The sequence below is a fragment of the Pelophylax lessonae genome (genome assembly GCF_965119305.1).
Source record: "Pelophylax lessonae genome assembly, chromosome: 3".
In the NCBI taxonomy this organism is placed as follows: Eukaryota; Metazoa; Chordata; class Amphibia; order Anura; family Ranidae; genus Pelophylax; species Pelophylax lessonae.
Genome location: NC_138770.1, coordinates 475,944,625 through 475,966,870, shown reverse-complemented (window position 1 = coordinate 475,966,870; position 22,246 = coordinate 475,944,625).

The window sequence follows — 22,246 nt, the reverse complement described above, 5'->3', positions numbered from 1 at the left end:
TTGAAGGGAATAATGTGAGCTCTCTCTCTCGAGAGAGGGGGTGACAATGACGGACAAGAGGCCAGCAGTCATGTTGCCACAGCTGAAGCATATTGCCAAGTTTGCTCCAGTGATGAGAAGGGAGGGGAGGATGAGGTCACTGACTGTACTTGGGTGCCTGACAGGATAGAGGAGGGGGAGGAGGAGGAGGGGGAGGATGAGGAGGACGCACAACTCCAATGAGGTAGGATGTGCTCCATGGGTTGCCATACTAGTAGCCAACCTATTGCGTCACAGCACAGAGCTCCAGAGGTGCAGGGTGCTGCAAAAGCCCAGCGGACTCCAAAAAGTTCATTAGTGTGGGCTTTTTTAAGCACCTTTACAGTAGACTGCAGCATTGCTGTTTGCAACATCTGTCTAAAGCGGATCAAGCCAAAACACCAGCCACTTGGGCACCACATGCTTGACAAGCTCACGTTCATTAAAATGAACCAGGCATGGATCTCACATACCTATTTGATTATAGATTACTTCAGATATCAGTCAGAGTGGTCAGTTGTGGAACATTCTATAATATTCACAGACCTAATTGTTTATAGATCACTTCAGATATCAGTCAGAGTGGTCAGTTGTGGAACATTCTATAATATTCATAGACCTTTTTGTTTATATATCACTTCAGATATCAGTTAGAGTATTCATTGGTCAGTTGTGGAACATTCTATAATATTCACAGACCTATTTGCTGAAGTTTGTCCCGAATGTTTGATGACCCCCAAAGACCCACCTACTTCAGATACTATATTATCTGCAGGAAACTTTTTGTTGCTGCAAACAGATTTCTTGTCACAAATTAAGCAGGCCTCATTGGGGGCTCCCTCTCCACCAGGGACAACGCTAGCTGCTAGAGAAGGCTTACTGTGGTCTGGGGATAAGATATTTGTACCAGAGAGTGTCCGAGTAGCAGTTCTGGGACTATGCCACGATCATCCCGTGGCAGGACATTTCGGAGTTCATAAGACCATGGATCTGGTACAGTGCCTGTTCTGGTGGCCTAATTTGGACAAGGATTGTAAGGAATACGTGATTTCTTTCACCATTTGTATTCATAGCAAGAGTAGCAGAAATAAGACCTGGGGTTTACTTAGGCCCCTTCCAGTTCCCGATAGACCCTGGAGGATGATTTTGATGGACATTGTGGTAGAACTACTAACATCTGAAGGGTGCTCAGCCATCTTTGTCGTGGTGGACCGGTTTACCAAAATGGCTCACTTTGTGCCCTTGAAAGGGGTACCCTCCGCAATAGAAACAGCCAGAGTCTTTATAAAGGAAATTGTGAGGCTCCATGGTGTTCCTGGAAACATTGTTTCTGATCGAGGAGTATAATTCACGTCAAAGTTTTGGAGGGCTTTCTGTGAAACACTAAAGATAGAACTTTCATTTTCCTCTTTATACCACCCTCAGTCTAATGGTCAGATGGAAAGAACAAATCAGACGCTTGAACGGTATATCCGTTGTTTTACTGCTTTTTCTCAGGATGACTGGGTTTCATTATTACCGCTGGCTGAATTTGCATAAAATAACTCAAGACACTCTGCTACAAAACAATCTCCTTTCTTTGCTAAGTATGGGTTTCACTCTATTTCTGTCCAATACTGTTGCTGACTCTTCAAATCCAGCTGTACAAGACACCTTTGAATTTCTCCAACATAACAACATAATCTTTTGGAAACAATCTCTAAGGCACAGGAGGACAACAAGAGATTCTTTGATAAGAAGAAAAGGGGAAATTTAATTTTAAAACCAGGTGAGCAAGTCTGGTTATCCGCCACTAGAGTTGAGCGGACACCTGGATGTCCGTGTTCGGTGGGTTCGGCCGAACTTGAAAAAAAGTCCGGGTCCGTGTCCCGGACTTTTTCCGAACTTTACCCGGACACCGAACCCCATTGAAGTCAATGGGGACCCGAACTTTCAGGCACTAAAATGGCTCTAAAACACCAATGGAAAGGGCTAGAGTGCTGCAAATGGCAGCAGACTGTAGTTAAGAGCATGGCAAGTGCTCTGCAAACAAATGTGGATAGGGAAATAACTTAAAACAACAAAAAAAAACAGAAACATAAAACAATTTTCTTCATCTGTGAAGGACGAGGCCCATATGGAGTAGGAGGGTAGGTGTGCAGTGTAGGTGGAAGCGGCGGCGGTGGAGGGGGACGAGGTAGCCAACACTGCTTTTTTTCAGTCATTTTAAATGAGGGTACACCCCAAAAGAGTGAGAAAGATCAAAAATATAACAATGGCTGGGTAAGGTCGGTATCCATCTCTATTCTGCACAAGGTACAGAAAAGTCCTGTGGGATCCATGCCTGGTTCATTTTAATGAATGTGAGCTTGTCCACATTGTCTCTGGACAGGCGGCTGCGCTTGTCTGTGATAACGCCCCCAGCCGTGCTAAATACACGTTCAGATAATACACTGGCTGCAGGGCATGCCAGCACCTCCAAGGCGTAAAGGGCAAGCTCAGGCCATGTGCCCAATTTGGAGACCCAGAAGTTGAAAGGGGCAGACCCGTCATTCACTACATGTAGGCGTGTGCACACATACTGCTCCACCATGTTGGTGAAATGCTGCCTCCTGCTAAGACGTTCCATATGAGCTGCTGGTGCTGCTGTTTGTTGGGGCGTGCTGACAAAGCTTTTCCACATTTCGTCCATGCTAACCCTGCCTTCTGAGGTGCTGGCGGTGCCCTGGTTACGTTGGCGACCTCTTCCTCCTCCTCCTCTGCCTTGGCCTTGTGCTTCCACTGTGGCCCCGCTGTCAGGTGGGAATGCCAGCAGCATCACGTCTACCAGCGTGCGCTTGTACTCGCGCATCTTGCGATCGCGCTCCAGTGAGTGAATTAAGGACGGTACGTTGTCCTTGTAACGGGGATCCAGCAGCGTGGCCACCCAGTAATCAGCACAAGTTAGAATGTGGGCAACTCGGCGGTCGTTGTGGAGACACTGCAGCATGTAATCGCTCATGTGTGCCAGGCTGCCCAGAGGCAACGAAAGGCTGTCCTCTGTGGGAGGTGTATCGTCTGTGTCCTCTGTATCCCCCCAGCCACACAGCAGTGATGGCCATGAGCTGGCCTGGGTGCCACCCTGCTGTGAACATGGTTCCATCTCCTCCTCCATCTCCTCCTCCTCATCCTCCAGAACTGTGCCCCTGCTGGACAATTGTGTACCTGGCGTTTGTGTGTGCAGGAACCCACCCTCTGAGCCACTTGCAAATGACTGCCCTGAAAGCCTTGCAAATGTTACCTCTTCATCCTCCTCTCCTCCTCCTCCTCCTCCTCATGCTGTGCCACATCCTCTTCCATCATCGCTCGAATCGTTTTTTGAAGGAGGCATAGAAGTGGGATAGTTAAGCTGACAACTGCGTCATCGGCACTGGCCATGTTGGTGGAGTACTCAAAACAGCGCAACAAGGCACACAGGTCTCGCATGGAGGCCCAGTTATTGGTGGTGAAGTGGTGCTGTTCCGCAGAGTGACTCACGCGTGCGTGCTGCAGCTGAAACTCCACTATGGCCTGCTGCTGCTCGCACAGTCTTTCCAGCATGTGCAAGGTGGAGTTCCACCTTGTGGGCACGTCACATATGAGGCGGTAAGCGGAAAGGCCAAAGTTACACTGCACGCTGACAGGCGAGCAGCAGCAGGGTGAGAACGCCGAAAGTACGCACAGACAGTAGTGGCGGCTGGGCACGACATACTGTGGGACAGCCACCGACATAAGGCTTTTAAAACTGTGCGTCTCCACCAGACGGAATGACAGCATTTCAAAGGCCAAGAATTTTGAAATGCTGGCATTCAGGGCCAGGGATCGCGGGTGGGTAGGGGGGTACTTCCTCTTCCTCTGAAGTGTTTGGGAGATGGAAAGCTGAACGCTTCCACGGGACATTGTGGAGATGGTTGGTGACCCAGGTGGTGGTGTTGCTGACAGATCGCCTGTTTGCGGTGTGGCAGGTGTCGGTATCACTACAGAGGTGGATGAAGAGGCCGAGACTGCAGCAGAAGAGGAAGCAGGAGGAGCCAGAGACCTTTCTTGGTTTTGAAGGTGTCTACTCCACTGCAGCTCGTGCTTTGCACTTAGATGCCTGATCATGCAGGTTGTGCTCAGGTTGAGAAGGTTTATGCCTCGCTTCAGGCTCTGATTGCACAGGGTGCAAACCACTCGTGACCTGTCGTCAGCACATTTTCTGAAGAACTTCCACGCTAGAGAACTCCTTTGAGCTGGCTTTGGTGCGCTCGGTCCCTTGCTGCGTTGGGCAGTAGCAGGCGTAGTGTCTAGGGCACGGGCGCTCCGCTTCTGCACCCTGCTCCCTCTTCTGCTGTGCTGGTGGCTCTGTGCGACCACCGCCTCTTCCTCCAAACTACTCAGGTCACCTGCATGACCTTCATTCCATGTGGGGTCGAGGACCTCATCATCCTCCACATCATCTTCCACCCAGTCTTCACCCCTGCCCTCCTTGTCGGTCTCCACAATTCTGAGTGCCGCAGCAGTTGGCACCTGCATTTCGTCATCATCGGAGACATGCTGCGATGGTCCTTCCATGTACTCATCTTGAGAAATAAGTGGTTGGGCATCGGTGCACTCAATCTCTTCCACTTCTGGGGCAGGGCTAGGTGCATGGCCCTGGGAAACCCTGCTGACAGAGTCATCAAAAAGAAGAAGAGACTGCTGCATGACTTGGGGCTCAGACTGCTTGCCTGATTTGCAAGGGGGTGAGGTGAAAGACGGTTGGACATCGGCTGCAGGTGCCAACTCTGACCTTTCTGCAGTAGACTGGGTGGGAGACAATGTGAAGGAACTGGAGGCACTGTCAGCAGCAAACCAATCTACTATTGCCTCTACTTGTTCTGGCCTCAACACTTGTAGAGGCGCATGATGCCCTACCAAATACTGCTGCAGGTTCTATCGCCTACTCACAATTGAGGAAGGTGTTTCACTTGTGCGTGTAGCTGGCACAGATCGACCACGTCCTCTCCTTGCAACAGGAGCTCTACCAGCAGCACCAAGACCCAGGCCATGGCCCCTATTTGATGGTCTCCTCATATTTCTGTAATTTATGATCTTGCCCTAGAAAGGTGTTTATTGAATAGCGGAACAAAACAACAACAGTATCGCACGGGTGTATCTCACAGTCAAATATGCAAACTATGCCGCAATTTAATTTTTTTTACCCCAAAAGGGTGTTTATTAAATAGCGGAATAGAAAAACAGTATACAAATACAACAGGTGTATCTCACAGTCAAATATGCAAAGTATGCCGCAATTTAATTTTTTTCACCCCAAAAGGGTATATATTGAATAGCGGGATAGAAAAAAAATTATAAAACGGTGTATCTCACACGTACAAACACAGACTAGGCCTCAATTACAATTTTTTGTACCCTAAAGGGAGGATGAGGATGGGGAAAATGAGTAGGAGGACTTCGGAACAGGAGGCAAACTGAAGCGCCCTGCAATCCTCGGCGGTGGAAGGAGATGCGCCAAACAAATTTAAAAAGGTGTATCTCACACGTACCGATACAGACTATGCCGTAATTACATTTTTTACACTCCAAAAGCGGAATAGTAAAAATTTCATAAAATGGTGTATCTCACACGTACAAACACAGACTAGGCCCCGATTACAATTTTTTTTACCCTAAAGGCAGCACGAGGATGAGGAGTAGAAGGAGTTCGGAACAGGCAGGAGGCAAACTGAAGCACCCTGCAATCCTTGGCGGTGTAAGATGCGCCCAAAAAATTGGAAAGGTGTATCTCACACGTATCGATACAGACTATGACACAATTTAATTCTTTTTACCCCAAAGGGTGTAGATTGAATAGCGGAATAGAAAATATGATATCAAAAGGTGTATCTCACAAGTACAGACCCAGACTAGGCCCCGATTACAATTTTTTGTACCCTAAAGGCAGGATGAGGAGTAGGAGGAGTTCGGAACAGGAGGCAAACTGAAGCACCCTGCAATCCTCGGCGGTGGAAGATGCGCCCCAAAAATTGGAAAGGTGTATCTCACACGTACCGATACAGACTATGCCGCAATTTAATTCTTTTTACCCCAAAGGGTATAGATTGAATAGCGGAATAGAAAATATGATATCAAAAGGTGAATCTCACACGTACAGACCCAGACTAGGCCCCGATTACAATTTTTTGTACCCTAAAGGTAGCATGAGGAGTAGGAGGAGTTCGGAACAGGAGGCAAACTGAAGCCCCTGCAATCCTCGGTGGTGGAAGATGCGCCCCCAAAAATTTGGAAGGTGTATCTCACACGTACCGATACAGACTATGCCGCAATTTAATTCGTTTTACCCCAAAGGGTGTAGATTGAATAGCGGAATAGAAAATATGATATCAAAAGGTGTATCTCACACGTACAGACCCAGACTAGGCCCATATTACTATTTTTTGTACCCTAAAGGCAGGATGAGGATGAGGATGAGGAGTAGGAGGAGTTCGGAACAGGCAGGAGGCAAACTGAAGCACCCTGCAATCCTCGGCGGTGTAAGATGCGCCCAAAAATTTGGAAGGTGTATCTCACATGTATCGATACAGACTATGACGCAATTTAATTCTTTTTACCCCAAAGGGTGTAGATTGAATAGCGGAATAGAAAATATGATATCAAAAGGTGTATCTCACAAGTACAGACCCAGACTAGGCCCCGATTACAATTTTTTGTACCCTAAAGGCAGGATGAGGAGTAGGAGGAGTTCGGAACAGGAGGCAAACTGAAGCACCCTGCAATCCTCGGCGGTGGAAGATGCGTCCCAAAAATTGGAAAGGTGTATCTCACACGTACCGATACAGACTATGCCGCAATTTAATTATTTTTACCCCAAAGGGTATAGATTGAATAGCGGAATAGAAAATATGATATCAAAAGGTGAATCTCACACGTACAGACCCAGACTAGGCCCCGATTACAATTTTTTGTACCCTAAAGGCAGCATGAGGAGTAGGAGGAGTTCGGAACAGGAGGCAAACTGAAGCACCCTGCAATCCTCGGTGGTGGAAGATGCGCCCCAAAAATTTGGAAGGTGTATCTCACACGTACCGATACAGACTATGCCGCAATTTAATTAGTTTTACCCCAAAGGGTGTAGATTAAATAGCGGAATAGAAAATATGATATCAAAAGGTGTATCTCACACGTACAGACCCAGACTAGGCCCCGATTACTATTTTTTGTACCCTAAAGGCAGGATGAGGATGAGGAGTAGGAGGAGTTCGGAACAGGAAGGAGGCAAACTGAAGCACCCTGCAATCCTCGGCGGTGTAAGATGCGCCCAAAAATTTGGAAGGTGTATCTCACACGTACCGATACAGACTATGCCGTAATTTAATTATTTTTACCCCAAAGGGTGTAGATTGAATAGCGGAATAGAAAATATTATATCAAAAGGTGTATCTCACACGTACAGACCCAGACTGGGCCCTGATTATTATTTTTTGTACCCTAAAGGCAGGATGAGGAGTAGGAGGAGTTCGGAAAAGGAGGCAAACTGAAGCACCCTGCAATCCTCGGCGGTGGAAGATGCGCCCCAAAAATTTTGAAGGTGTATCTCACACGTACGGATACAGACTATGCCGCAATTTAATTATTTTTACGCAAAAGGGTGTAGATTGAATAGCGGAATAGAAAATATGATATCAAAAGGTGTATCTCACACGTACAGACCCAGACTAGGCCCCGATTACAATTTTTTGTACCCTACAGGCAGGATGAGGAGTAGGAGGAGTACGGAACAGGAGGCAAACTGAAGCACCCTGCAATCCTCGGCGGTGGAAGATGCGCCCCAAAAATTTGGAAGGTGTATCTCACACGTACCGATACATACTATGCCGCAATTTAATTATTTTTACCCCAAAGGGTGTAGATTGAATAGCGGAATAGAAAATATGATACCAAAAGGTGTATCTCACACGTACAAACCCAGACTAGGCCCCGATTACAATTTTTTGTACCTAAAGGTAGGATGAGGATGAGGAGTAGGAGGAGTTCGGAACAGGCAGGAGGCAAACTGAAGCACCCTGCAATCCTCTGCGGTGTAAGATGCGCCCAAAAAATTGGAAAGGTGTATCTCACACGTACCGATACAGACTATGCCGCAATTTAATTCTTTTTACCCCAAAGGGTATAGATTGAATAGCGGAATAGAAAATATGATATCAAAAGGTGAATCTCACACGTACAGACCCAGACTAGGCCCCGATTACAATTTTTTGTACCCTAAAGGCAACATGAGGAGTAGGAGGAGTTCGGAACAGGAGGCAAACTGAAGCACCCTGCAATCCTCGGTGGTGGAAGATGCGCCCCCAAAAATTTGGAAGGTGTATCTCACACGTACCGATACAGACTATGCCGCAATTTAATTCGTTTTACCCCAAAGGGTGTAGATTGAATAGCGGAATAGAAAATATGATATCAAAAGGTGTATCTCACACGTACAGACCCAGACTAGGCCCATATTACTATTTTTTGTACCCTAAAGGCAGGATGAGGATGAGGATGAGGAGTAGGAGGAGTTCAGAACAGGCAGGAGGCAAACTGAAGCACCCTGCAATCCTCGGCGGTGGAAGATGCGCCCAAAAATTTGGAAGGTGTATCTCACATGTATCGATACAGACTATGACGCAATTTAATTCTTTTTACCCCAAAGGGTGTAAATTGAATAGCGGAATAGAAAATATGATATCAAAAGGTGTATCTCACAAGTACAGACCCAGACTAGGCCCCGATTACAATTTTTTGTACCCTAAAGGCAGGATGAGGAGTAGGAGGAGTTCGGAACAGGAGGCAAACTGAAGCACCCTGCAATCCTCGGCGGTGGAAGATGCGCCCCAAAAATTGGAAAGGTGTATCTCACACGTACCGATACAGACTATGCCGCAATTTAATTATTTTTACCCCAAAGGGTATAGATTGAATAGCGGAATAGAAAATATGATATCAAAAGGTGAATCTCACACGTACAGACCCAGACTAGGCCCCGATTACAATTTTTTGTACCCTAAAGGCAGCATGAGGAGTAGGAGGAGTTCGGAACAGGAGGCAAACTGAAGCACCCTGCAATCCTCGGTGGTGGAAGATGCGCCCCAAAAATTTGGAAGGTGTATCTCACACGTACCGATACAGACTATGCCGCAATTTAATTCGTTTTACCCCAAAGGGTGTAGATTAAATAGCGGAATAGAAAATATGATATCAAAAGGTGTATCTCACACGTACAGACCCAGACTAGGCCCCGATTACTATTTTTTGTACCCTAAAGGCAGGATGAGGATGAGGAGTAGGAGGAGTTCGGAACAGGCAGGAGGCAAACTGAAGCACCCTGCAATCCTCGGCGGTGTAAGATGCGCCCAAAAATTTGGAAGGTGTATCTCACACGTACCGATACAGACTATGCCGAAATTTAATTATTTTTACCCCAAAGGGTGTAGATTGAATAGCGGAATAGAAAATATTATATCAAAAGGTGTATCTCACACGTACAGACCCAGACTGGGCCCCGATTATTATTTTTTGTACCCTAAAGGCAGGATGAGGAGTAGGAGGAGTTCGGAAAAGGAGGCAAACTGAAGCACCCTGCAATCCTCGGCGGTGGAAGATGCGCCCCAAAAATTTTGAAGGTGTATCTCACACGTACGGATACAGACTATGCCGCAATTTAATTATTTTTACCCAAAAGGGTGTAGATTGAATAGCGGAATAGAAAATATGATATCAAAAGGTGTATCTCACACGTACAGACCCAGACTAGGCCCCGATTACAATTTTTTGTACCCTAAAGGCAGGATGAGGAGTAGGAGGAGTACGGAACAGGAGGCAAACTGAAGCACCCTGCAATCCTCGGCGGTGGAAGATGCGCCCCAAAAATTTGGAAGGTGTATCTCACACGTACCGATACATACTATGCCGCAATTTAATTATTTTTACCCCAAAGGGTGTAGATTGAATAGCGGAATAGAAAATATGATATCAAAAGGTGTATCTCACACGTACAAACCCAGACTAGGCCCCGATTACAATTTTTTGGACCCTAAAGGCAGGATGAGGATGAGGAGTAGGAGGAGTTCGGAACAGGCAGGAGGCAAACTGAAGCACCCTGCAATCCTCGGCGGTGTAAGATGCGCCAAAAATTTGGAAGGTGTATCTCACACGTACCGATACAGACTATGCCGCAATTTAATTCTTTTTACCCCAAAGGGTGTAGATTGAATAGCGGAATAGAAAATATTATATCAAAAGGTGTATCTCACACGTACAGACCCAGACTAGGCCCCGATTACTATTTTTTGTACCCTAAAGGCAGGATGAGGACTAGGAGGAGTTCGGAACAGGAGGCAAACTGAAGCACCCTGCAATCCTCGGCGGTGGAAGATGCGCCCCAAAAATTTGGAAGGTGAATCTCACACGTACCGATACAGACTATGCCGCAATTTAATTTTTTTACCCCAAAGGGTGTAGATTGAATAGCGGTATAGAAAATATGATACCAAAAGGTGTATCTCACACATACAAACCCAGACTAGGCCCCGATTACAATTTTTTGTACCCTAAAGGTAGGATGAGGATGAGGAGTAATAGGAGTTCGGAAAAGGCAGGAGGCAAACTGAAGCACCCTGCAATCCTCGGCGGTTTAAGATGCGCCCAAAATTTGGAAAGGTGTATCTCACACGTACCAATACAAACTATGCCGCAATTTAATTCTTTTTACCCGAAAGGGTGTAGATTGAATAGCGGAATAGAAAATATGATATCAAAAGGTGTATCTCACACGTACAGACCCAGACTAGGCCCTGATTACTATTTTTTGTACCCTAAAGGCAGGATGAGGAGTAGGAGGAGTTAGGAACAGGAGGCAAACTGAAGCACCCTGCAATCCTCGGCGGTTGAAGATGCGCCCCAAAAAATTGGAAGGTGTATCTCACACGTACCAATACAGACTATGCCGCAATTTAATTCTTTTACCCCAAAGGGTGTAGATTGAATAGCGGAATAGAAAATATGATATCAAAAGGTGTATCTCACACGTACAGACCCAGACTAGGCCACGATTACTATTTTTTGTACCCTAAAGGCAGGATGAGGAGTAGGAGGAGTTCGGAACAGGAGGCAAACTGAAGCACCCTGCAATCCTCGGCGGTGGAAGATGCGCCCCAAAAATTTGGAAGGTGTATCTCACACGTACCGATACAGACTATGCCGCAACTTAATTCTTTTTACCCCAAAGGGTGTAGATTGAATAGCGGAATAGAAAATATGATATCAAAAGGTGTATCTCACACGTACAATCCCAGACTAGGCCCTGATTACAATTTTTTGTACCCTAAAGGCAGGATGAGGATGAGGAGTAGGAGGAGTTTGGAACAGGCAGGAGGCAAACTGAAGCACCCTGCAATCCTCGACGGTGTAAGATGCGCCCCAAAAATTGGAAAGGTGTATCTCACACGTACGTATACAGACTATGCCACAATTTAATTCTTTTTACCCCAAAGGGTGTAGATTGAATAGCGGAATAGAAAATATGATATCAAAAGGTGTATCTCACACGTACAGACCCAGACTAGGCCCCGATTACAATTTTTTGTACCCTAAAGGCAGGATGAGGAGTAGGAGGAGTTCAGAACAGGAGGCAAACTGAAGCACCCTGCAATCCTCGGCGGTGGAAGATGCGCCCCAAAAATTTGGAAGGTGTATCTCACACGTACCGATACAGACTATGCCGCAATTTAATTATTTTTACCCCAAAGGGTGTAGATTGAATAGCGGAATAAAAAATATGATATCAAAAGGTGTATCTCACACGTAGAGACCCAGACTAGGCCCCAATTACTATTTTTTTGTACCCTAAAGGCAGGATGAGGAGTAGGAGGAGTTCGGAACAGGAGGCAAACTGAAGCACCCTGCAATCCTCGGTGGTGGAAGATGCGCCCCAAAAATTTGGAAGGTGTATCTCACACGTACCGATACAGACTATGCCGCAATTTAATTCTTTTTACCCCAAAGGGTGTAGATTGAATAGCGGAATAGAAAATATGACATCAAAAGGTGTATCTCACACGTACAGACCCAGACTAGGCCCCGTTTACTATTTTTTGTACCCTAAAGGCAGGATGAGGAGTAACAGGAGTTCGGAACAGGAGGCAAACTGAAGCACCCTGCAATCCTCGGCGGTGGAAGATGCGCCCCAAAAAATTGGAAAGGTGTATCTCACACGTACCGATACAGACTATGCCGCAATTTAATTCATTTTACCCCAAAGGGTGTAGATTGAATAGCGGAATAGAAAATATGATATCAAAAGGTGTATCTTACATGTACAGACCCAGACTAGGCCCCGATTACAATTTTTTGTACCCTAAAGGCAGGATGAGGAGTAGGAGGAGTTTGGAACAGGAGGCAAACTGAAGCACCCTGCAATCCTCAGAGGTGGAAGATGCGCCCACAAATTTGGAAGGTGAATCTCACACGTACCGATACAGACTATGCCGCAAATTAATTCTTTTTACCCCAAAGGGTGTAGATTGAATAGCGGAATAGAAAATATGTTAAAAAATTGGTGATTTTTCATTAGCACATGTGAACACAGCAGTGTCTTATGTTTTATGTCACGGTCAGCTCTGCAGCAGGCTATGAAGGGAAAAAAAAAATTCCCCTTTAAGTTTGTAATTTTTAAATAGCAGATTAGTACAGACTATGCCACAATTTAATTTTTTTTAACCCAAAAGGGTGTATATTGAATAGTGGAATAGAAAAAAGTGTATAAAATTGATAATATCACTCAATAGCACATTTGAACACAGCGGTGTCTTATGTCACGGTCAGCTCAGCAGCAAGCAGGCTATGAAGGGGAAAAAAAAAATTCCCCTTTAACTTAATTTTTTTAATAGCAGATTAGAACAGCAATCTGTAGTAAAATATAGCTGATGAATGCTGCACACAACAGACTGATAAAAATAGATTTTTTTCTCCCTCCTCCTCAGTGGGCTCAAGTGAGGGCAAAAAGATCGTTCACTGCACCACCTCCCACACAGCAAAATCGTGGTAGACTGTCCCTGCCTAATCTCCCCAGCCTGTCCCTAAAATGCTCAAAAAGATTGTTCACTGCACCACCCCCCACATAGCAAAATCGATGTAGACTGTCCCTGCCTAATCTCTCCAGCCTGTCCCTAAAATGCTCAAATAACTTTCCCTGCCTACACTCCGACCTGTCCCTGCATTCTTTTCGGACACAATTTTTCACTGTCTGTCCCTAATCAGCAGCCAGCACGTATGATGTGTGCTCTCTCCCTATACTACAGCAGAATGACGCACCGCGCTGTGACTCTCGAACTTATAAAGACATGGGTCACATGCTTCAGATGGCCAATCACAGCTACTAATACATTAGTAGGCATGGCTGGGATGGCTTAAGGCACACCAGTTAAACGCATGTTGATTGGCTGTTGAAAGCCCGCCATTAAAAGCACGCGATTACATACAAAACAGGAAATAAAATTACCGAACACGGATTTTAAACCCGAACATACAGTAAAGTTTTCGGGTCCGTGTTCGGGTAACAAAAATCCAATTATTCGGTACGAACCCGAATAATACAGTCCGTGTTCGCTCAACACTATCCACCACCACTATATTAAATGCTAAAGTCTAGGTTTCCTCAACTCCTTTCTTACCCTTGTAGCCCCTTCTGGCAGAGCTAGGGAGGAAAGGAGCCTCCTTTTGAGGTTAAATCCCTTATCATTAACTTCACCTGTAGCATACTTGACCTGGTGAGCAATTATGTCCTTTTCCCTTCCCAATGTGTTATCAGGTATACACGTCCTGGTTTCTGATCACATGTCACTTGAATTTAATTTTATGTTTTGTTTTCGGTTTTTTGCCCCATATATAATTTTGTCTTTTCCCTTAAGCACTCCTGATATGTATGTAAGCAATATGCTAATTGATATATCACTGTATCTCTAAGTGGTATTTTATTGCTGCAATCTTGCTTTGGGCTCTTTCCCTGGATGTGTGGGGAACTTCTTTAGCCACTAGGCGTCGCTGTTCTCTGCTCTGAGCGGGTGTGCAGCTTTTTGGGAGGAATTACAGCCTTGGATATTCCATTTGCTGCCCTCCGTCATTTCAGCCTGAGAGCCTGGATTGCCAGGCTCGGCTTTGGCTTCCAAACGGCACTGCACATGCGCTGGGATTCCGGCGCATGTGCAGTTTAGGACTGAGTTCTGGTGACATCATTTCCAGGCCTCGCACCGCAATGATGCGCCAGATTGGAGCAGTTATAAGATGGCCCTGAAATGTGATGGACCATACTGATGGACATCCTAACAACAGGTACTGTGCCTTGGATCTTAGACAATAAACCTTTTTTCTTTGGATGTATTTCATCTTCTTGCCATTGGCTTTGGGCTGATAGCTTGTTTGTTCTTAGGTTTACCACACTTTGTCCTTCATCTCCAGAATTGATGTCAGTTTACTCCACAACTTCTGAATACTGGTATGCTACTTAATTATACCCCTTATACTATTTTTCACTATTTGAGAACTAGTATACATGCTTATGTTTATATACAGGGGGGTTCCCCCTGTTCAGGTCTATCATCATAACAAGTTCAAATATACATTTTATAGGTTCGAAGAACACTATTTTAAGCCTCTGGTATACAGTAAACTACGTCATATCCAACTATCACCCACTGCCTACTACAATTTATTGATCCATTGGCACTGCCTTCTTTAGGACTGTGAATGCCAATTGTGGTATGTATTTCCACTTTAAACTAGAGATCAACAGATTATCGGCAAGGTCGATATACACTTTCCCTGATATATCTGTATCGGCCTTTGAATTTACAGATATTGCCTATATTTTTGTGATGTCATTGCGTATATTGCGCGTTCATGTTCTGCCTTCTAACATCACCTCCCACGCCCATACGTGATGCCATTTTACAGCGCGCTGCACTTAAGACCACCTCCCACACCTCACATAGCCTTGTGTTACAGCAAGTTGCAGTCTGGTCTGGTCACGGTGCCAGCCATCCATCCACCCACAGGCCCTGGCCTCAGCCACCCACCAGAGGATGCCAGCTGCCAGCCAACTGACCTACAGCAACAGAACCGGCCAGCATCCAGTCACCCAGATGACACCAAGCCAGCCACCCGCCACCGTGACCAGTGTTCCAGCAAGCCAGCTACCCACAACAGGCCAGGGTGAGTGAGTGACACCAAGCCAGCCACCCACACAAAAGGGTGACCCCAAGCCAGCCCCCCACCACAGTGTTCCAGCAAGCCAGCCACCCACCCACCACAGTGTTCCTGCAAGCCAGCCACCCACCACAGTGTTCCTGCAAGCCAGGCACCCACTACAGTGTTCCAGCAAGAAAGCCACCCACCACAGTGTTCCAGAAAGCCAGCCACTCATAACAGGGTGACACCAAGCCAGCCACCCACCACAGTGTTCCTGCAAGCCAGCCACTCAGAACAGGGTGACACCAAGCCAGCCAGCCACCACGGTGTTTCTGCAAGCCAGCCACCCATAACAGGGTGACACCAATCCAGCCAGCCACCACAGTGTTCCTGCAAGCCAGCCATCCATAACAGGGTGACACCAAGCAAGCCAACCAGCCACCACAGACTGTTCCTGAAAGCCAGCTACCAATAACAAGGTAAAACCAGTCACCAAGCCAGCCAGCCACCCATAACAGGGTGATACCAAGCCAGCCACCCACCACAGTGTTCCTGAAAGCCAGCCACCCACCACAGTGTTCCTGAAAGCCGGCCACCCATAACAGAGTGACACCAATCCAGCCAGCCACCACAATGTTCCTGCAAGCCAGCCACCTATAACAGGGTGAAACCAAGCAAGCCCCCCCCCCCCACCACCACAGACTGTTCCTGAAAGCCAGCCACCCATAACAGGGTGACACCAAGCCAGCCACCCACCACAGTGTTCCTGCAAGCTAGCCACCCATAACAGGGTGACACCAAGCCAGCCAGCCAGCCAGCCACAACAGTGTTCCTGCAAGCCAGCCACCCATAACAGGGCGACACCAAGCCAGCCAGCCACCACAGTGTTCCTGCAAGCCACCAACCCATAACAGGGTGACACCAAGCCAACCAGGCACCACAGATTGTTCCTGAAAGCCAGCCATCCATAAAAGGGTGACACCAAGCCAACCACCCACCACAGTGTTCCTGAAAGCCAGCCACCCACCACAGTGTTCCTGAAAGCCAGCCACCCATAACAGGGTGACACCAATCCAGCCAGCCCCCACAGTGTTCCTGCAAGCCAGCCACCCATAAAAGGGTGACACCAAGCCAGCCAGCCACCACAGTGTTCCTGCAAGCCAGCCACCCATAACAGGGTGACAGCAAGCAAGCCAACTCGCCCCCCACCACAGACTGTTCCTGTAAGCCAGCCACCCATAACAGGGTGACACCAAGCCAGCCACCCACCACAGTGTTCCTGCAAGCCAGCCACCCATAACAGGGTGACACCAAGCCAGCCAGCCACAACAGTGTTCCTGCAAGCCAGCCACCCATAACAGGGTGACAGCAAGCCAGCCACCCATAACAGGGTGACACCAAGCCAGCCAGCCAGCCAGCCACAACAGTGTTCCTGCAAGTCAGCCACCCATAACAGGGTGACACCAAGGCAGCCAGCCAGCCACCACAGTGTTCCTGCAAGCCACCAACCCATAACAGGGTGACACCAAGCAAGCCACCCCCCCACCACAGACTGTTCCTGAAAGCCAGCCACCCATAACAGGGTGACACCAAGCCAGCCACCCACCACAGTGTTTCTGCAAGCCAGCCACCCATAACAGGGTGACACCAAGCCAGCCAGCCAGCCACAACAGTGTTCCTGCAAGCCAGCCACCCATAACAGGGTGACACCAAGCCAGCCAGGCAGCCACCACAGTGTTCCTGCAAGCCACCAACCCATAACAGGGTGACACCAAGCCAACCAGGCACCACAGACTGTTCCTGAAAGCCAGCCATCCATAAAAGGGTGACACCAAGCCAACCACCCACCACAGTGTTCCTGCAAGTGAGCCACCCATAACAGGGTGACACCAAGCCAGCCAGGCACCACAGTGTTCCTGAAAGCCTGCCACCCATAACAGGGTGAAACCAAGCAAGCCAACCACCCACCACAGACTGTTCCTGAAAGCCAGCCACCCACCGTAGTGTTCCTGCAAGCCAGCCACCCATAACAGGGTGACACCAAGCCAGCCAGCCACCACAGTGTTCTTGCAAGCCAACCACCCATAACAGGGTGACACCAAGCCAGCCAGCCAGCCACCACAGTTGTTCCTGCAAGCCAGCCACCCATAACAGGGTGACACCAAGCCAACCAGGCACCACAGACTGTTCCTGAAAGCCAGCCATCCATAAAAGGGTGACACCAAGCCAGCAACCCATCACAGTGTTCTGGCAAGCGAGCCACCCATAACAGGGTGACACCAAACCAGCCAGCCACCACAGTGTTCCTGCAAGCCTGCCACCCATAACAGGGTGAAACCAAGCAAGCCAGCCACCCACCCACCACAGATTGTTCCTGAAAGCCAGCCACCCATAACAGGGTGACACCAAACCAGCCACCCACCGCAGTGTTCCTGCAAGCCAGCCACCCATAACAGGGTGACACCAAGCCAGCCAGCCAGCCAGCCACAACAGTGTTCCTGCAAGCCAGCCACCCATAACAGGGTGACACCAAGCCAGCCAGCCAGCCACCACAGTGTTCCTGCAAGTCAGTCACCCATAACAGGGTGACACCAACCCAACCAGGCACCACAGACTGTTCCTGAAAGCCAGCCATCCATAACAGGGTGACACCAAGCCAGCCACCTACCACAGTGTTCTTGCAAGCCAGCCACCCATAACAGGGTGACACCAAGCCAGCCACCAACCACATTGTTCCTGCAAGCTAGCCACCCATAACAGGGGGACACCAAGCCAGCCAGCCACCACAGTGTTCCTGCAAGCTAGCCACCCATAACAGGGGGACACCAAGCCAGCCAGCCACCACAGTGTTCCTGCAAGCCAGCCACCCATAACAGGGTGACACCAAGCAAGCCAACCAGGCACCACAGACGGAGCGCTTCGCTATTCTGCTAGCGAGACTGTCGGGCTGTTGAACGCAGGAGGAAGCATACGGCTGCGGCGTCTCCCACTACACCACGGTATTTCCTCGGTTGGCTAACTGTACTTCATGGCTATTTAAAGGTGCATAGATGCACCGATACATGTGAGTGCGACATCTTGATTTTATTTGAATAAAAGTTTTGAAGGATATAAGCACTATTGCAAGTTTTTCCTATCTGCATTTCACGCTGGATGACGAGTTAAGACATACTGACCTGATAAGAGTAATTGGGGTGGAACCATCCAGACGGGCTGTCTCTGAGACCCCCTGCATTTACGCTTTATTGAGTCTGCATTGAGGTGAGCACCCATTCACAAGGGGGTGCACAGTTGTTGCTGATCTGTGACACTCTGGTCACTCACTCTTTTTGGGAAGCACCAGCCACATCCAGGTGGCTTGAGCACTTATAGAAGATATCTGCTTCATCACTTATTATCACTAAGACTATCATATTGGATTCATTTATTTGTCTACATTTCCAGCACTTTGCACTTTGGCAAATATTGATATTTATCTCATTTTTGTTTGATTTTTTGATCACTGGGACTGTTATATTGAACTTTCTATTTTGCACTTTGCACTATTTTGCTCCTTTGCACGGATTTTGGATTTTATCCGAGTGTTCATTGTTTTATCATTTTTTGCACATATGTTTATATACATTTTATTTATTGATTTTTTTTATGATTGTACTAATATATATAGATATATACACAATATTTTTTGCTATTGATTAGATTTATTTACACGTGTCACTCATTTTTTATTGCCATCTCTATACATTGATTCATTGATTGGTAATTTGTTATTTATTGCGCAGCACTATTTAATTATTTATGTACCATTTACACTTATATGAGTGAGGTGCTTGCAGCAATATATTATCTGATTTAGGGAGGTTGCTCGCAGGATCCCTTGTCTGTCAGGCACCACAGACTGTTCCTGCAAGCCAGCCACCTATAACAGGGTGACACCAAGCCAGACAACCTGTCATCCTGTTATGGGTAGAACAGGATGATACCAAGCAAGCCAACCAGGCGCCACAGACCTTTCCTGCAAGCCAGCCCCCCATAAAAGGGTGACACCAAGCCAGCCAGCCACCACAGTGTTCCTGCAAGCCAGCCACCCATAACAGGATGACACCAAGCCAGCAAGCCACCACAGTTTTCCTGCAAGCCAGCAACCCATAACAGGGTGACACCAAGCAAACCAACCACCCACCAGAAACTGTTCCTGAAAGCCAGCCACCCATAACAGGGTGACACCAAGCCAGCCACCCACCACAGTGTTCCTGCAAGCCAGCCACCCATAACAGGATGACACCAAGCCAGTCAGCCACCACAGTGTTCCTGCAAGCCTGCCACCCATAACAGGGTGACACCAAGCCAGCCAGCCAGCCAGCCAGCCAGCCACCACAGTGTTCCTGCAAGCCTGCCACCCATAACAGGGTGACACCAAGCCAGCCAGTCAGCCACCACAGTGTTCCTGCAAGCCAGCTACCCATAACAGGGTGACACCAAGCCAACCAGGCACCACAGATTGTTCCTGAAAGCCAGCCATCCAGAACAGGGTGACACCAAGCCAGCCACCGAGCACAATGTTCCTGCAAGCCAGCCACCCATAACAGGGGGACACCAAGCCAGCCAGCCACCACAGTGTTCCTGAAATCCACCCACCCATAAGGGGGTGACACCAAGCAAGCCAACCAGGCACAGTCACAGATCAGCAGAAAGGGCAAAAGAACCGCTCCAGTGATAAGGTAATCCCAACCAGCAAAATAAGGTGCAGCAAGGATACGCAGTCCAGGCAACTGTAATGTATAGAGAGAAATAGCCGCACTCCAACTTGAAGGTGAAAAATATAAAATCTGTTTTATTCATATCCAAAAGATAAAATCAATTCAAAGTGTATCCATAATACAGTCAGAGACAAGAGATGAACGCATAGTAGTTGACGCGTTTCACGGATAAACGTCCGCTTAGGCTGGCCATACACTATACAATTTGTTCTTGTTCAACTTTCCTTTAGATTTACCAAAACCATGTAATATAGGGTCAAACCTAAACACTTTCAATTTGTATGCAGTCAGGCAGGCCCTTGCACTACATAGTTTAAGGTAAATCTAAAGGAAATGGAATAAGAAAATTGTATAGTGTATGGCCAGCCTTAGTCATAACCATGCACATACATGAAGAGATATTGCCTAAATAGTGGCTAACACTTCCTAATCTCATCCTTCATCATCGTTAATTGAGCACACAGCTGCAAGTCTTCCACACCCAGTTCACAAATGGAAACAGCCCAGCAAAATTTCATGTATGGAGACACCACCCACAGCAAGGTAATTGCAATGGGTATGAAAAATAGAAGACAGAATAAAAGAAATAAAAAGCAATTATAACAAAGATGATGTAGAAAAAGAAAAAAAGAAGAAAAAGAAAAAAACAAAGCAAACGCTAAAGAAAATAAAAATAAAAATGTAGAGCAAAATAAGAAATAGGGAGCCATATCCGTAAAATGCATGTGAGTTGCTGGGATGATCTCTCCTAGTACAAACTATAAAATCTCTTTAAAGGAAAAAGAAAGAGAGAGAAGTCCCTCTATTTAGATAATATGAAATACATACTGTACATGCTCTGCCGAAATGGCAATAAAGGAAAACGTGCATCTAGGTCTCATGTAGAGGATATCGATGCATATGAAGCATGCCTTCTTAAAGTAACCATATATAAAGTTATACAGAAAAAATGCTATGAAAAAATAAATAAATGAAACAACCCTGGAAAATATAAAATAAAATAAACACTACTAAGAAATGAAAAATCATAATCAATTCATGTATATAATAAATAGCCGATATCATCACAGCTATGTGCTCCATAAACGATAGTGATCGTACAATATAGTAATAAAACATCCTTAGGTATTATATACCCTAATTCTGTTACAGCAAAGATACACCTTATTATAACAACATGCATTTATATAATCACATCACAGAACAGTCTAATGCATGTGGTATAAATATATACACAAACAAATTAAACAATGTATCAAAGTGTGTACATACATATTACAAAACGTACAAATATCGCATAGGCACAATAACCCTAGCATTCCAGAGTGAACCAAATATCCAAAAAAGTATTCAAACAAATAAGTATAATAATATGTAATAAATCAATAAAGGAAGCACAAAAAAAAAAAAATAGAAAAAACGCAGGAAAAAAAGAAAAAAACGTTTTGTAACATGTATGTACACACTTTGATACATTGTTTAATTTGTTTGTGTATATATTTATACCACATGCATTAGACTGTTCTATGATGTGATTATATAAATGCATGTTGTTATAATAAGGTGTATCTTTGTTGTAACAGAATTGGGGTATATAATACCCAAGGATGTTTTATTACTATAATGTACGATCACTATCGTTTATGGAGCACATAGCTGTGATGATATCGGCTATTTATTATATACATTAATTGATTATGATTAGTGGTGAGCGAACACGGACTGTATTATTCGGGTTCGTACCGGATAATTGGATTTTTCCTACCCGGACACGGACCTGAAAACTTTACTGTATGTTCGGGTTTAAAATCCGTGTTCGGTAATTTTATTTCCTGTTTTGTATGTAATGGCGCGCTTTTAATGGCAGGCTTTCAACAGCCAATCATCAAGCGTTTAACTGGTGTGCCTTAAGCCATCCCAGCCATGCCTACTAATGTATTAGTAGCTGTGATTGGCCATCTGAAACATGTGACCCATGTCTTTATAAGTTCTAAAGACCCAGCATGGTGCGTCATTCTGCTGTAGTGTAGGTAGAGAGCACACATACGTGCTGGCTGCTGCTGATTAGGGACAGACAGTGAAAAATTTGTGCCTGAAAAGAATGCAGGGACAGGTCGAAGTGTAGGCAGGGAAAGATATTTGAGCATTTTAGGGACAGGCTGGAGAGATTAGGCAGGGACAGAACAATCGTCCGTTAGCGATCTACATCGATTTTGCTGTGTGGGGGGTGGTGCAGTGAACAATCTTTTTGCCCTCACTTGATCCCA